Source organism: Diceros bicornis, chromosome 17, assembly GCF_020826845.1.
Source record: "Diceros bicornis minor isolate mBicDic1 chromosome 17, mDicBic1.mat.cur, whole genome shotgun sequence".
Classification (NCBI taxonomy): Eukaryota; Metazoa; Chordata; class Mammalia; order Perissodactyla; family Rhinocerotidae; genus Diceros; species Diceros bicornis.
The window spans coordinates 2,050,852-2,067,011 of NC_080756.1; the positions used below are offsets into that span (position 1 = coordinate 2,050,852).

Below are 16,160 nucleotides of genomic sequence, written 5' to 3' on the forward strand. Positions count from 1 at the left end.
ATCCACCGCCACCCACTACTAGCTTCCCTAACCCAGCCTGGTCTGCTACCTAATGGTAGTTACTTCCAACACTGTGCCAGGGCCCGTTCTGTCCCAGGAAGACTCTGGTTCTGGTGACCTCCATCTTAGCCAAATTTCTTCAGGAAGCAGATTCCAACTGGGGTCATCATTCCAAGATTCTGGAGTATTAGCACAAAGAGCTGTTTTTCAAAACGGTATTTGAAAAAAGGAGGCACCATACCACCATAAGGGCAGAAACGGTTTGGTACAAGCAGATTACTGTCCAAGTGCAAAAGTGTTGGGCCGAGATGCAGGCTCACCAGAGTGGCCTAGGAGGTATCAACTCCAGAGCAGGCTGCGCGGCGAGGGGGGGTGGCCGTTCAGTCTACATCCAAGCACCTTACTTGTATTAATCACTGCATCCCACCCAAGACGATGAATACATATAATTTTGTGTAGCCTCACATGCAACTCAAAGTTTTAAAATGTTTATTGGGTTACTAACCATCATTGGTTAGTTCATTGCACTTCTCCCAACACCCACTCCAGTACCCCAGACACTGGTGACCAAGTACTTGGCTTCCTCTACCCAGTACTGTGTGAAGACTAACTTGAAGGCTGTTCCGTGAGAAAGCAGTGTCATGAGCTCACTTCTGATATAAACCTCACGCTCTCCTTTGATGTTACTTGAAATTTTGAAATAAAACATATCAAAGCAATGGTAGTTTTAAAAGTATGCTTTTTCAAATCACACATGCCTATTTCTTCCATGCTGAGAATCAGATAGAGCAAAAGATTATTTTTTTGTTTGTGAGGAAGACCAGCCCTGAGCTAACATCCAAAGCCAATCCTTTTTTTTTTTTTTTTTTTTGCTGAGGAAGACTGGCCCTGGGCTAATATCTGCGCCCTTCCTCTACTTTATATGGGACGCCGCCATAGCATGGCTTGACAAGCGGTGCGTCAGTGCACGCACGGGATTCAAACCTGCGAACCCCAGGCCACCAAAGTGGAGCGCACGCACTTAACCACTACACCACCAGGCCAGCCCCAGCAGGACACTGTTCATAACATCACCTATTTGCTATCTCCATGCCTTCACCGGACTGTGTTATCGCCCACCTCAATTCAACTGTACTCAAAATTTCAGACATAAATAGGAGATTGTTTTAAAGTAGCATTTATGCTTTTGGAGAAATACCTTAAGTATTATCTTCAGTACTTGTTGGTATCACTTTCTAGGTATGATGGTGGCTTGAATTCAGACATACAACAACTAGCTTATTTCTATCATTGTAATTTTATTGCATAATATGGGTATATTAAAATGTATATTTATAGCTCAAAGAGTAAAAACACATGGATACCAACCATTCTGATTAACAAATACTTGATGATACCTTAGGAGCCCCTGTGGAACGCCTCCTTGATTGTATTCCTCTACCTTCCTGCCCCAGAACTACTATTCTGAATTTTGTTCATGATTTCCTTGTATTACTTTTCCATTGTTTCCCTAATATAGGAATCTCTAACAGACAGAACTTTGCCTGTTTTGGAACTTTATATAAATGGAATAATACCTTGTGATTTCTTTTGTGACTTGCTTCTTCCAGTCCACGTAACTTTAAGATTCATTTATGTTGCTTGTGCAGCTAGAGTTCTTGTATTTCAGGCTATACAGCATTGCACTGTACAAATGTCCCATCTACTCTCCTGCTGGTGGACATCGGAGCTTTTCCAGCTTTTTGCTATTAGAAGTAACATTGCTATAAACGTTGTTGTAAATGCCTCCTAGCACAGAGATAACAAGAGTTTCCCTAGTGTACACATACATATTTACTTTACAAAGTAATGCTAAACTGTTTCCCAAAGTGGTTGTACCAATTTACACTCCTTCCAGTATTTTCCACTGCACCATATCCTAGCCAATACTTAGGACCAATTAAACATTTTTTGCCAATCTTGTAGGTGTGAAATGGCACTTGTGATTTTAACATGCATTTCTTAGATTACTAATGAAGCTATCATTTCATGTTTACGGAATATTTGTTTTTTCTGTGAAACGTCAGTCATGTCTGTTGCCCATTTTCCTGTTGGTTTCTGCCGTTCTCTGATAGAGCTGTAGTTTATTATATATTCTTGGTATTAGCCCTTTGTCTGTTTTGTGTGTTTCAAAGATCTTCTCCCAGTTTGGGACTTCTCTTTTCACTCTCTTTGTGGTGTCTTTTAATGAACAAAAGTTCTTAATGTATTCACATTTATCAACCTTTCCCTTTATGACTTGTACTTTTGTTTAAGAAATCCTCCTCTAATCCAAGGTCATAAAATTATTTCTTATATTTTCTTCTTAAAACAGTCTAAGTTTGCCTCACCCATTAAGTGCACATTCAATCCACCTAGAATTGGTATTTATGTACAGCATCAGCTAGAGATCCTACTTTTCTATCTCAGTCTAGTCCATAACAGTTTCCATACGTGGCTCTTGGTCTCCCTGTGCTGGCCCACGGCTGTCTGTCTCTTCCTGCACCAAGTCTGTACTACCTTATCACAAGCCTTGGTATCTGACAGGGCACGTCTTCCCCCAGCTCTTTCTTGGTTATCATTTGCCTTTCATTTCCACATGAAGTTTAGAGCCAGACTATCAAGTTCAATAACAAAAAGAAACCAATCACTTGGGATTTTAGTTGGATTTGCATTAATGCTAGATCAATGTGGGGGCACTGTCCTATTTACACACTGGCTCTTGCTGTTCATCAACATGGAAAGTCCACTGCTTTGGTCTGTATTAATGTCTTCCAATCAAGAGTTAGAACTTTCTCCAAAGAGGGCTTGCATGTCTTTTATTAAATTTAATACTAGCTACTCTATATCCGGTTTCTATATTGATTTTGTGTTCACAGGGCTTGCTAACCTTTTAATTCTAGTAACTTGTCTGTAGTCTTTCATATCATCTCATATTGTCTGTAAATAAAGACCACTAAGTCTCACGGTCACATTCTCCAGGCTGGCTCCTGACTCCAAGGTGGATTCCTGCTCTGTTACTAAATGTTTCTAAATTTGGTCCTCACCTTTAAGATGAGAAACCCCAACAGGAGTGTTCAGACGCTTCTGTGAAATAACACAAGGGGCAGGGGCAGCACGTTAGCCCCTTCCAGCCTCTCCTCCACGGCACACTGCTGTCTTCTTTCTTTACCTTTCTCAAGGTATTTTTTGCACACTGCAGTCATCTTGAGTACTGAGTAGAAATTACTTTATTTTCTGGCTCCCAAAGGGCAGAAAGAATATTCCTTGGCTTATATTCCCTTCCTGAATCCCATACTTGGCACACAGTAGACACTCAAATGCTAAACAAGATAGGCTTTCACCTAGGGTTAAAGACAAAAAACAGCACTACACAGCTAGGTCAAATCAAACCCACTCCACAGCTACCCAGAGGATCTATTCAGAACATCAGGAGACTCTACACCTCTTCAAAGATACGTCCAATACATTCTCTAGTTAATGTTCTATGTACAGAAGCACAAAATACGTAGGTACAAAATACCTTCCTTTCAAATGACTCTTACTGTGTGCACTGACAAATTTAGAAATATTTTCAGGACAAGGATGGAAATAAAAAAGGTTTTATTAATTTCACCAGATATAATTTCACCAGAATAATCAGGCTATTATTGTTATTACTTCATTTTTATTTGACTGTACTGCTGTGACTTAACAGGGACACCGGATTAGCAAAGAATCTTTCTGATCTTTCTCGCATATTGGAGCCTGGCTTGGATCTTTCAGCTCTTGTGTTTGCCCTTTATTGACTGTATTACTTTGGGTCTGAATGCAAACACTGAACTGTGTCCTCAATTACAAAAGGGAACTACTACATCATGACTGACCCTTGTATTTCTTACATAAAGCTATCACTAGATGGCAGCATACTAATACTTAAAAATATTTTTTAAACAAAAATATTTAAGCCACTGCAAAAATCATAAAATATTTAAAAATAAGACGTCAGTTTTCACCTCCAAAATTGCCAGATTTTTTTAAAGCACCCATTACTGAAAAGAATGTGGAGAAATATGCATTTTCACATACAGCTGGGGTGAAGGTAAATCAGAGTGTAACCTCATGTGTCAAAAACCTCAAATGTTCCCCATCATTGAATCAAGCTCTCTAAGGAACTACTTTTTGGAAAACAGAGATGTGGATTTAGATTTACACATAAGGATATCCACTGCAGTACCCTTTATACTAGTCAAAAATCCAGTGAAATAACCTGAATACCTAATGATAAGAACAGATTAAAGTTATGGTAAAAGTTGAAATACCAGGTAGCCATTAAAAGCAACTTAAAAACACAATACATCAATCTTTAATGTGCATATGCATCACTTGGGGATCTTGTCCAAATGCGGATGCTGATTCCGTAGGTCTGGGGGCCTCAGATTTGGCATCTGTAACAAGGTCCAGCCCAGGTGAGCCAACACCGGGAGTCCGTAGAGCACAGCTTTTGAGCAGCACACTTTCAGACCATTGAGTGATACAAGAAAATGCCGAAGCTGTAAAGGCATTCAAGAGCCCCCACATAACCTACCTATACATTCTCCCTATAAAACTGACTCATCCACACAACAAACGTGTCCAAGAACTTCTCTTACTAATCACGTTTACTAACAGCTGTGTTTACTCCTAAACTATGTCAATAGTACTTTCTCCTGTGATTTCATGACTTAATATTCTGTAAACCAATGAGATGTAAATGCATACAGAATCGGTTCAATGGAAAGTGAGTTAAATACTTGGAAAGACTCGATAAAGACGAGTCACTTTAAAAATCGTAGTTGACAATGACAACAGGAAACAACACGCATTGGTCAGGTGAGAAGCTGAAATCTCATGCATTGCTGGTGGGAATGTAAAATGGTGCAGCTGCTGCAGAAAACAGTTCTGGGTTCCTCAGGAAGTTAAAGATAGAGTTACCATACGACCCAGCAATTCCACCTCTGGTGGAAGTGGAGTCGCAGAAGACTCACAAGCAGGGCATCAAACAGCTACCTGTACACCAACGTTCACAGCAGCACTACTCACCAGTCGAAAGGCGGAAACAACTCAAATGCCCACAAACAGATGAAGGGATAAACAAAATGTGGTGTATACATACAATGGACATACAGTGGAATATTATCCAGCCATAAAAAGGAAATTCTGATATATGCTACAATATGGATGAACCCTGAAAACATTATGCTAAGTGAAATAAGCCAGTCATACAGGACTACAGACTGTATGACTCCACTTACACGAGGTACTAAGAATGGGCAAAATCAGACAGAAAGTACAGTAGAGGTTGCCAGGGGCTGGGGGTGAGGCAGAAATGGGGAGTTATCGTTTAATGGGTAGTTTGGGATGATGAAAAAGTTCTGGAAACGGATAGTTGGTGATGGTTGCACACTGTGAATGTACTTAATGCCACTGAAATGTACACTTAAAAATGGTGAAAATGGCAATTTTTGCATTACACATATTTTAAAATTTGAAAGATGCTGCCAAATAGCTCCTACAACCTTAGTACTATAAGCTTAAGCTAACAAAATAATGTGATAGACTTACATTAAAAGGACAGTCATTCATTCAACTATCTATTGAACAGCTATGTGCCACCACTGATGTAGGCACTTGGGGCTTAAAAGTAAATAAAACAAGATCCTTGCTTTCATGGGCCTTTATATTCTAACGAACAACAAACATAATACATATTGTGCTAGATAACATGTATTGTGTTAGGTAATAAATGCTTGGAAAAAGAATAAAGCAGAGTAAGGGAGACAGTGGGTTCCACTCTTCAATAGGAAGGTGAAAATAAACCTCATTAAGAGGACATTGTCATGCAGATATTCAAGGCATTGCAGGCAAGGGGATGGCCCACTCAAAGGCTAAGAGTGGGGAGCGAGCCAGCCTGTATGAAAAACAAGGCCAGAGTGGCTGGAATGGAGTGAGCATGGGGGAAGGTACTGGGAGATCTGGTGACAGCTAACAAGGGCCAAGTCATGGAGGAATCTTTTAAGCACCGGAGCTTTACTCTGACAGAAATGGGGAGCCACTGCAGGATTTTGAACAGACATGATAAACACCAACAGCTGTGCAGAGAATACACTGCAAGAAGGCAAGAGCAGAAGGCAGAGACCTATTAGGTATTACTGCAGTGACACAGGCAAAAGATGACAGGAGTGGAAGTGGTAGTAAGTGGCCAGATTCTGGGTCTTGTCTACCGGTACACAAAGACTTCCTGATGTATTGGACGTGGGTGTGAGAAGAGTCAAGAATGATCTCAAAATTTTGGCCTAAGCAACTGAAATGATGGTGTTGATGTTAGCTGTTGGGGAAGACGGGGCTGAGCAGGTGTTGGGCGGGTCAGAGGGGGTGAGAGCTCAACCTTGGCATTTGACCTCTGAGATGCTTCTTAGATATTCAAGTAGAGATGTCCAGTAGGCAGTTAAGTCTCCAGTTTGGGAAAAAGGTCTGAATTGGAAATAGAAACTTAGAAACTGACAGCATATTAATACTAAAAGTCATGAGACAGTTCAGAAAGAGCACCGAGGAATGCAGCGAGACTAAGCCTCATGGAAGAACCCCAAAACTGAAAGGTTAGGGAAGAAAAACTGCAAAGGAGACTAAGAGGAACGTAGGGAATAATGAAAATTTAATTAAAATCTTTATTTATGACTTCCTGCTTTATCTGCCTATTTATGCTAACTGATCAACTTCTGATAAGAGGGCATAGTCTGTCCTCAATATGTGACTAAGCAAGAGTTAACAACCGGCACAAGTTACTTTCAGTAGATTACTGTCCGAGTATTCTCAACAGGGATGAGAGGTGATGCGCCATTCACCCCCTCCTCTTCAGTGTCCATTCATATACTCAGATCACTTAGAATGCCAAGGACAACACAAAACAGATCGCCGCAGAAGCTCACAGGTAGGCATTCTCCCAGTGTGCAGATACACAGAACATGTGTACAAATAACGTGAAATAGAGAAGAGCTTAAGTTTACACATCCGGGGTAGAATGGTCGCCAGCAATGCTGGAATAATTTCTCAGTTGTAAAAACATGACTTCAACAGATAAGTGTGTAAACGGATCCACTATTAACGGTGAAAAGCCAGCTGTCACTACATTCTGTGAATAACTATTAGCTCCAGTCTTCAGGTTGGGCAAATCACTTTCTAACAAGCTGAGCAGGTTCTTGGGATAAGTTAGGTGTTTAGTAAGAGTCTCTCATTTTGCGTTTTCATTTAAGGTGATTCCCCACCCCATGCCACCCCCCCCCCCAACTTGGGGAAAGCTTAAGAAAGAAGTAATAATGAAAAATGACAACCAGTTTTGGGGAAAGAAGAGCTCAAGTGGTAAACAGTGGTCCTCAAGTTTTCAGACGGCATTGGGGTGGGGCCCAATTCCTGAGTCAGTGCCAAAACTTTCCACGATGTTAACATTTCCACGAATGTTATACCCATTTTCTACCATACCTGACAAGACAGTTATCCGCAGTCATTGTGCAGGTAGAACCTGGGCAACTACTGATACGAGACATTTGTTAAAGTGAGAATAGCAAGATACCACTAAGTTGGTATGGCCTGCTACACACATAACAAGTAACAGCACATTCCTAAATGCTCACAGTTCAGGTATCGATAAAGCTTTTTAAGTTAGCACTTAGACGCAGTGGGGGCTTAGTTTGATAACACTCAGCAAATTATGAAAAAAGCTGATCTGGAATCATAAACCCATTCTAATTTTGACTCACCATCCTGGTCGTCATAACCCCTCAAGAGCCCATTGGCTCACTTGTAAAAAGAGAACACTATGTATCTTACAGGGTGATTTAAGAAACTACTGAGATAACTGATATAACAGCAACTTTAAAAAATGCTGATGGAAACTTCCCCCCAAAAAAACAAGGGGGGCATGGGTGATTCTATTCTGCAGCTGGGCTGACAACCATTAAACTGAAAAATGATGAAGATAATTATTAATGCCTTCCCCCATCCCAGGGGGGATCCAACTACCGACATCCTGGGTGACTAAATGTGTTTCTAAGTGGATTACCACCAAAAGATGGAGCCCACTTCTCAGCTAGACTAACCAAATCCTGACAACCCTTCTACACACCAACATCAGTTCATTCTCCCAAACTTAAGCCATGACCCACTGCACAATGCCCTCAATTTCTATTTCAAAGACGTCACTAGATATGTCTTAAAATTTCTACCACATACCTACAGTCCACAAACTTCCATGTATTTTTATCTATTCATGTCCCCTCCTGAAGGAGTGTTTCTCTCACAATCCAAAGCTACTTCCTCTCATACGACTGATCTCAGTATCAGTTTGTTTCCCAAAAACCTGAAAGTTGCGTGTCAGACTCCTCCCTTTCCCCCTTTTCCCACTCTCCGCATTCTCCCCATATTTAGATGGTTTCTTCTCTATTTTATCTGTTACTACAAAGTTATGGCTTTAACCCAAGTCTTCTAAACTCCAAAACCATACAGCTACATGACTACTTGCTACCCCTTGGATCTCAAAGGCACTACATTCACAGTGTCTGCACATCTTTTTCCAAAGTTTCCCATCCCAGACGAGGGCATACCACTACACAAGCTCTGATGTCATCCTTCTCATATTCAAACTTCTACCAAGTATTACCAATTTTGCCTCCTAAGTCTTTCACTAAATGAACTTTTCTGTACCTCTATTATCCTGCTATCTCCCTGCAGCGAAGACTCCTGTTAAGTTTCACTGGTTTACCTCATCTATTCTTTTCCCAATTTAATCTGCAGCCAAGCTTTCTGAAATGTTAATCCAATTGTGACACTTCACACACTCCACTGATCCCACATCATTCTTGGGACAATCCTGAACATGACTTAGAAGGCCTGCAGCCTTGGCACTTTACTATTCTTGAGCTCCAGACATAACCTATGTCCCTCAATTCCTACTTCAGCCAAACTGGCAGTCTTCTAATTCCTACTACTGTACTCCCTCCGGCCGAAAGGCCTTTTGTGCAAACCTCTTTGCCTAGAAGGGACTTCCCTTCCCTCTTCACCAAGTTAGGCCTTGTTTCTTCATTAAGGTCTCAGTGTAATAATTAAGGAAGTAAAACTCTATTTTCTAAAGTTTTCCTACAAGCTGAATGTAGGTTTTTGAAAAGTAAAGAATGTACATCTCCCTATCTGGCACTGATGATAGCAGCTGATTGGAACTGACATTAACATGAAAATCCAAGAACTCTGTCAGTAAAATAGACAAGGGAGAAAGACGCAGCACAAGACGGTAATGGAAACCATTTCTAACTAACATTTCTTGTTTCATGTTAATGGTCAGGAAATAAAACTTGAAGACTGGGCAAATTCCATCTACAAATCCTTTATAAAAAAGCCCCCTTTTTCACTAAAGCAGGCTTGACTGACTGCTATGGAGCTTTGTGTGGCATCTGGTTAAAAGATGTTCCTAATCTTTTCTTTCAGTCAAATACTCTCTGCAAGAAGTCCCCTTTATCTCAATGCAAGTGAGGATCAATGAATGCAATCTTCTTTAAAATGTAAACATATAACCAAGAGTAATAGGGACACTAACAGAACCTGAACCACAATTTTAACAGGGGCATGGAAAGAAATTCCAGTAATGGTAACTTATTATTTCTCATATGGTTCTTTCCGCTGTTTAGAATTGTTACCTTCAACATATTTTGAAACATACAGGTGAGAAATCTGGGGCCTGATATAATATCTGGCTCACAAATCCTTAATGAAAACACAATTTGTTACTGTTTTAAAAGTACTCCAAGCTAGCTGATGAAATGTTTTTGCTGCAATATTTTTACTTGATTAAAGTCTAGTAAAGTTAATTATTCCTTAAAACTAGACAAATGTTTTCTGAATCTTAGATTTAAGCATAAAACAACCCAGAAATCTTTTAGGTTTCTAAATCCTAATTTTAGCCACACATCATCTGCTTTAAAGACCATCAAAATATCAATACAGAAGAAAATAACCACTATCTCAGAGACTGGCTTAAAGATAAAATACAGACAACAGTTCAATTTCTGGTACACTGCATATTGCCAAGATATGAATTACTCAAACCATGCACAATAGTTAACAAATTGAAACCAAACAAAAAGGACAAACTGCAAAGTATTATCAAAACTGTTTTATTTTCAATACAAGATAAATACCATGCTTGTTACTAGTGCAGTTTAAGGCCAACAATGGCCATAGAGCAAACTGCTGAACAGTCACCTAAATGCTGAAGAAAGAAAAGACAGAAAGTAAACATTAAACACAAAACTGCAATTACAAACATTTTAATAAAATGGAATGAGCTTTTTAATAGAAGCTAATATGGAAGTCTAGTTCTCACGGACACCAAAAAGATGTCTGATCAAGTATCACCTTACCTTTTGCACAGAAATCTTATTGTGAAGTCGCCACAGAGTCAATAGCTAAAATTTTAAGACTTTCTTTGGCCTTCTGGTATTAGACAAATTATTTACAAACCGTGATTCAGTAATTCATGGATACTAGTAATATGATACAATTTTTTTTGTTAAGGGCTTTCCATTAAAAATTGTAGAACAACTCTGTAAGGCTGTACAAGGTTGTAAACTGCTTTGTGAATATACCATGGATGAAGAGGAAGAAGGAATAATAAGAATAGACCTTTTCTTAAGGCTAAAGTCATCAATGTTATAGATGCATTCCTTAGAATACATTATGATTTACCCCAAAGGATCCTTTCCCATTAAATACCACCTGAGTACTACAATTTTCAAAGTAAAAAAATAAACATGAATTCACCACTGTATTTTAAAATAATTTAACTTACAGAATGCTGAGAAGTGTTATGCAGTAACAGTGCGACAAAAAGAACACATCTTCAAAATGAAGTTTTTGCTAAACGCAGGGTCTGTCCAACTATGAAATTAATGTAAAACATTTACACCTATGGCAGGGTTTTAGGATACTCTCACGTGAAAAACTCTCTGTAGCATTTATTATCCACAGATACCATTTCAAGATTTGTGTGACTTCAATTAAATTTTACCTAATATTTTAAAAGACTCCCATAACAATATGTTAATTAATATAGCAGGAAGTCTTCAAAACATTAAAATCTGTCTACACCTAACCAAGTGTTTATACGTCCCATACAAAAACCACAGTACAGCCGCATACTCAGAGTGAATGCCAACAACCTGAAATTTTAAAGAAACATTGGTTAAGACAAACCTAAATCATCTGAACAGGACACAATTGCCTGAATATTCTGAATATTCAAAAAATTCATATTGCTTCTTTCTAATGTCAAGAAAGAAGAGCTAAAGAACTTCCTCCCAGAAGCCTAGACATTTTAATACATTTTCTAGTTCAACTTACAATGAAACTTTAATCCTGAATCTTGACTTCTCTACATTAAAAATCTCACATTACGACCACAAGGAATGCTATGTGTTAAGGCCACATCTTAATAAATTTATAATTTTTGGTTGAATGTTATTAAAAAATTAGTCTAAGGCTTCTAAGAGTCAAGTTGCTAAAAAATAAAATACACCAGTGTTTAAACTGAAGGTTAATGTAAAAAAACAAACAAAAAAAACCAAAAAACACACATTGTAAGAACAGAAAAATAGAATGCTTTGCTACAAAAATCCCACTTAATACATTTTTTGCACAAAAATGTCTAATATGTACAATGGATAAGCGTGCATAAAAGTACATACAAGTCCAGGAAACATTTACAGGCAGCTATGGGATGCAAATGAACTTAATGAATAAAATTTAAAAGGCAGTTGTCTGTAAAACAGCAAGAATCTCAATATCGTATTCTCAGTAAAGAATTAGATCATAAACTTCCTCTTAAAATAGCAAGCTGAAGCTTAAAACACAAAAATGGAGCCATCTTACAAGACACAGAAAATGTAATGATCATTCAGGTGTCGAGAACACTAAACAGAAAATCTTGTAGTAGCATCTCATTTATAAACCAGTCTGTATTTAGGTGATCGGCACATTGAAATACATAAGGAAAAGAGAAAGTTTTTATCCTTCCACCAATTTTCCCCTTTCACTATAAAACGTTATAACGTTCATTAAAACCTCCATGTTTATTTTAAGAACTGACTTTAAACTAGTAAAAAACAAAGCAATATTCTCCACAGGAGAATTAAATGAACACAATACCTTAAGCTACAATCCATAAGTTATTTGTAAACTCCAAATTGTAGTTAACTGCTTAAGAATATTCTACATAAGGGGCCCATTAAATGGACTAAACTATCATCAATAGCCACTGCAACTTACTCCAAATCTTGCTTATGCAAATTGACAAAATAAACCCTTCCAAATTTACAATGGAATATCCTTTCCACAACACGTTCTTTAACTAAAAGCAGCACATTCAATTCAAAGTGTTGCTGCAGAAGCAATTCCATTCCGGTGCTGTCTCCCTCATTCATAACTTGACTGGTTGAAAGGAATGTGACTGCACAGCACTAATAAGTGCTATGGTTTAAAATTAAAACTCAAGTTTGTTTTCATATTCACTACGATTATTATTAAGAAGAAAAGAGAAGGTTTCTGGGACTCTCTCCTTTTTTTTTTTTGGTGTCTACGTAAAGATTTATCTCTTTGGATTGTTTTTAAACATTGAAAAAAAAGAAAAAAAGTTTTCAAATAACATCAGCCATAAACAACAGAAGGGATATGAAAAATTAAACAAGCCTTGTAATTTTCACCTTTACTGCTATACATTCATGTGTTAGGTAGAGTAAGACTTTGCAAAAATTAATTGGTCAAACCAAAAAGTTACCTTCTGACAACATTTAAAAACACCAGACTAGAAGCCAACAATTCTAGCACATTCACATTGTCTGCAACAAGTCACATAATGAGATCAGCCAAGCAGGGAGGAGAATGACAGACAATGAACAATTAAAGGTTCCACTGATAAAAAATGAATAGGTAAATGAAGGATTTAATTAGTACAAAATTTCCAGTTCAAGCGCAGTTAGATTTTTATGATTCCATTTTAAAATTGTTCAGAGAAAATTTTATTCTCATGGACATTTACTTACCTTTTAAGCTTACTATTAACTAATTCCCTTGGAATATTATTAATTTATGTCTATACTTCTTCGCATTAGGGCATTGCAATTAAAATATAAAAGAGCTAAGAAATGACAAAAACTAACAAGACCTATACACAAAACAAGAAAATCAATTCTGATACAACTCTCAAAGATGTTAAAAAGGCAACTGCATTTTCAACAAGATAGAACACTGAAATTTCTGAGAGCAAACAGTCTGATTAACACCAACGAGCCCATGCACAAATACTCTAATAATGAAATGTTTTAAAATAAAACTGGCAATAATATGAATAATCTGAAACAGCTAAATTTGTAAGAACTAGGGTGAGAACAGACAAAAAAGAAGTGCAGAGCTGGAGTGGAAATCTCGGAGGGCGTTTACAGTTGCACGTGACACAATATCTAGGGTCCCTAAACACGTTAAGCATTGTCCTAAAATTTGGCTATACTTTTTAAAAACCAATGTGTATTATCAGAAGATCTCTCAAAGATAATCAGATATTAAAAACAAATTAATTTGCTTAAGGATTTGAACTCAAATTTCTGAAGTAGTGATTCAGAATGACCTTCCTATGAAAACGTCTAATCAAGTTGACACTCTGCTTCTACTAATCTTGCAATTAAAAACACATGCTAGCCAGGTGCTTTCAATGTGGGCCTGTATGCAAGACAGCTTTGAAAGAATCTTTGATTAAGCAAATAACTCCAGCACAAATCAATAGGTTGCATGAATATATATAGAATTCTTTAAACCGCGGAGATAGGGTACACCCATACTCTCCCATTACACACACAGGAGGATACAACCTGATGTTAATAAACATTACACCCTTCAGAAATCGACAGTAACCGGAAAATAAAACTAAGGCTCTCTTTACTCACATTTGTCTGCTGCACGGCTGTATTTACACTGCCCATGGCTTCAAAACAAACCATAAGCATTATCAATATAAAACAGCAAATAACTGCCGCATCAAATCAGAACCGTCAAAATATTTCTTCAATGCTAGCAGTTTACAATTAAGCATTTCAGTACATCTGTGTTGTAATTAAGCTGCATTACTGTAGCAAATAATGTACGGGTTTTCTTCTAAAATGTTAAAACCACATTTTTTTTGACCCCTAAGACATTGACTGGATTGCTATGTCTGTGAAACTTCAGTTTTTACAAGTTTACATACCATTCAGCAAAATCACAAGCTAACTAGGTAAAAACAGCTAGAAAAGCAGAATATAGAAATATTTAAGTATCCATGTAATCACCTATTCTAATATCAAAATCAAGGGCAAGAAACACTTAATTAGTATTTTTAATTCACTGAACGCAAGATTAGATTGATGCATATCCAAAACCGCTATTGCAATGCTTTTTGAAAGGACAGTATAAATGTCATAGTAACATCATCTTTAGATATTGCTGAACACAACACTTTCCCTGAGGTGTAAACATCAAATAACTTGAACAGCTTTACACATCAGCCCCATTAAACAGTTTATTACAACACTACATCTATTATAATCAAAGTGGTGCTGTTTACAGACATTATCATATGAACATTTTTAACAAGAACAAACTACTATAAAAACAAGCATTTACTTGACTTTTTTCCAATTGCTTGCACATTATAATGGCCAAATGTATATAACCAGTAATAAAGTTGCAAAAGCTATAACTTTTTAAATCACACAGGTTTCTTTCAAATAAAACAGTTAAGCAACATAAAAAAAAAAAAGAGCTACTGGTTACCATTTATGCAGATTTGCTTTATTCAGATCTATTCCTGTTCATTTTATCCATGAATCCTTACGGGTTCAGTTCAATCACAAGAAGCAAACTGCTGGACAAGCGTCATTTTCCCCCATGAAGACTGTTTTGTCTTGGAAGGTGTTCCTCTTCCTTCAGCTGTAATGTGTCAAAATTTGTGATGTAGATTTTGCTATTCCCCATAACAGACAGAAAAACGCTGGCTTAACTATACATACACAAGTCGTGCATCTACGTCACTGTACGTACTCTAACACAAAATAAGAATTAACTGAAACAGTAGCTGCCTTTGTGGTGGAGAAATGCTCCCAATTTATGTGATGATTAAAACTGAGACATTCTGGTTTCATTCTTCTTAATATTATTGCCTTATAAATTTAGTAACTGGAACAGAAATGAAAATAGCAGCTAGTGTTTCTGTGATGATGGAAACATTTATAAGTCATTTTCTAAAGTATGTATACTACAAAAATAAATGAAAAAATGTTTCGATGATTTTAATGTAAATATTTTTCATTCACCCATATTATCAATTCTATGTAACTCATTAACAAATGCAAACTGAACATAAAATGCAATAAATTATTTTACAAATTAGTTGTATTTATTTGACAGCATACAGGAACTTCTGCAAATGTTATAAATCAAACGGTGCTTCATGTTACAAAATTTATAAATAAAATTTATAGATATATTGCTCAGTATGCACATTTAAATAAATATGACATCCACGTACAAATCTTTAGACATAATACAAATTTAACACATTTACTTTACTTGCACTCTATTCCACCTATACTGAAATGTCTAATGCAGTATATAAAACTAACCGAAACCAAGCTAAATAGGAATCTACAATGATAAATTTCATTGAAAACTCACATAAAGAAAAAAAAAGCGATAAATTGGATAAACTAAAATTTCAAGAATACAACAATATGCATACTTCAGGGAGAGGTTCACAAAAGAAACATTCAATTAACTCAGATATAAGTAATCACTGAAACACCAGATATTTAAAATATAAATGCCAAGAGAGTATTTCACTAAGATGATGTAGTAAGAGGCAAAATGGGACAATATTTAGGTATATTTTGCCATAAAAGTAATTAAAAAATACTTTTTGCTCTATAACTAGGAGTAATTAATATTCTGTCAGAACTATAACTGTTATCTTTTATGTCCTTTCTTCCCCAACTAGGCTGTAAACATCTTAAGAGCATTGGTACACACTGCCTGGCAGTAAAAACCTAAATTTT

General features: G+C 37.1%; 1 protein-coding gene across 4 annotated transcripts in view; it reads right to left on the reverse strand.

The window, feature by feature from the left end:
- Positions 1-14,615: 14,615 nt before the first annotated feature.
- The window catches only part of CPSF6 (cleavage and polyadenylation specific factor 6), a 28,055-nt gene continuing 26,510 nt past the window's right edge, over positions 14,616-16,160 (reverse strand). For all 4 annotated transcript variants that reach the window (XM_058557663.1, XM_058557662.1, XM_058557660.1 and 1 more), the window contains one exon: positions 14,616-15,039. The gene's annotated coding sequence lies outside the window, so the exon portion shown is untranslated. The remainder of the gene's footprint in view (positions 15,040-16,160) is intronic.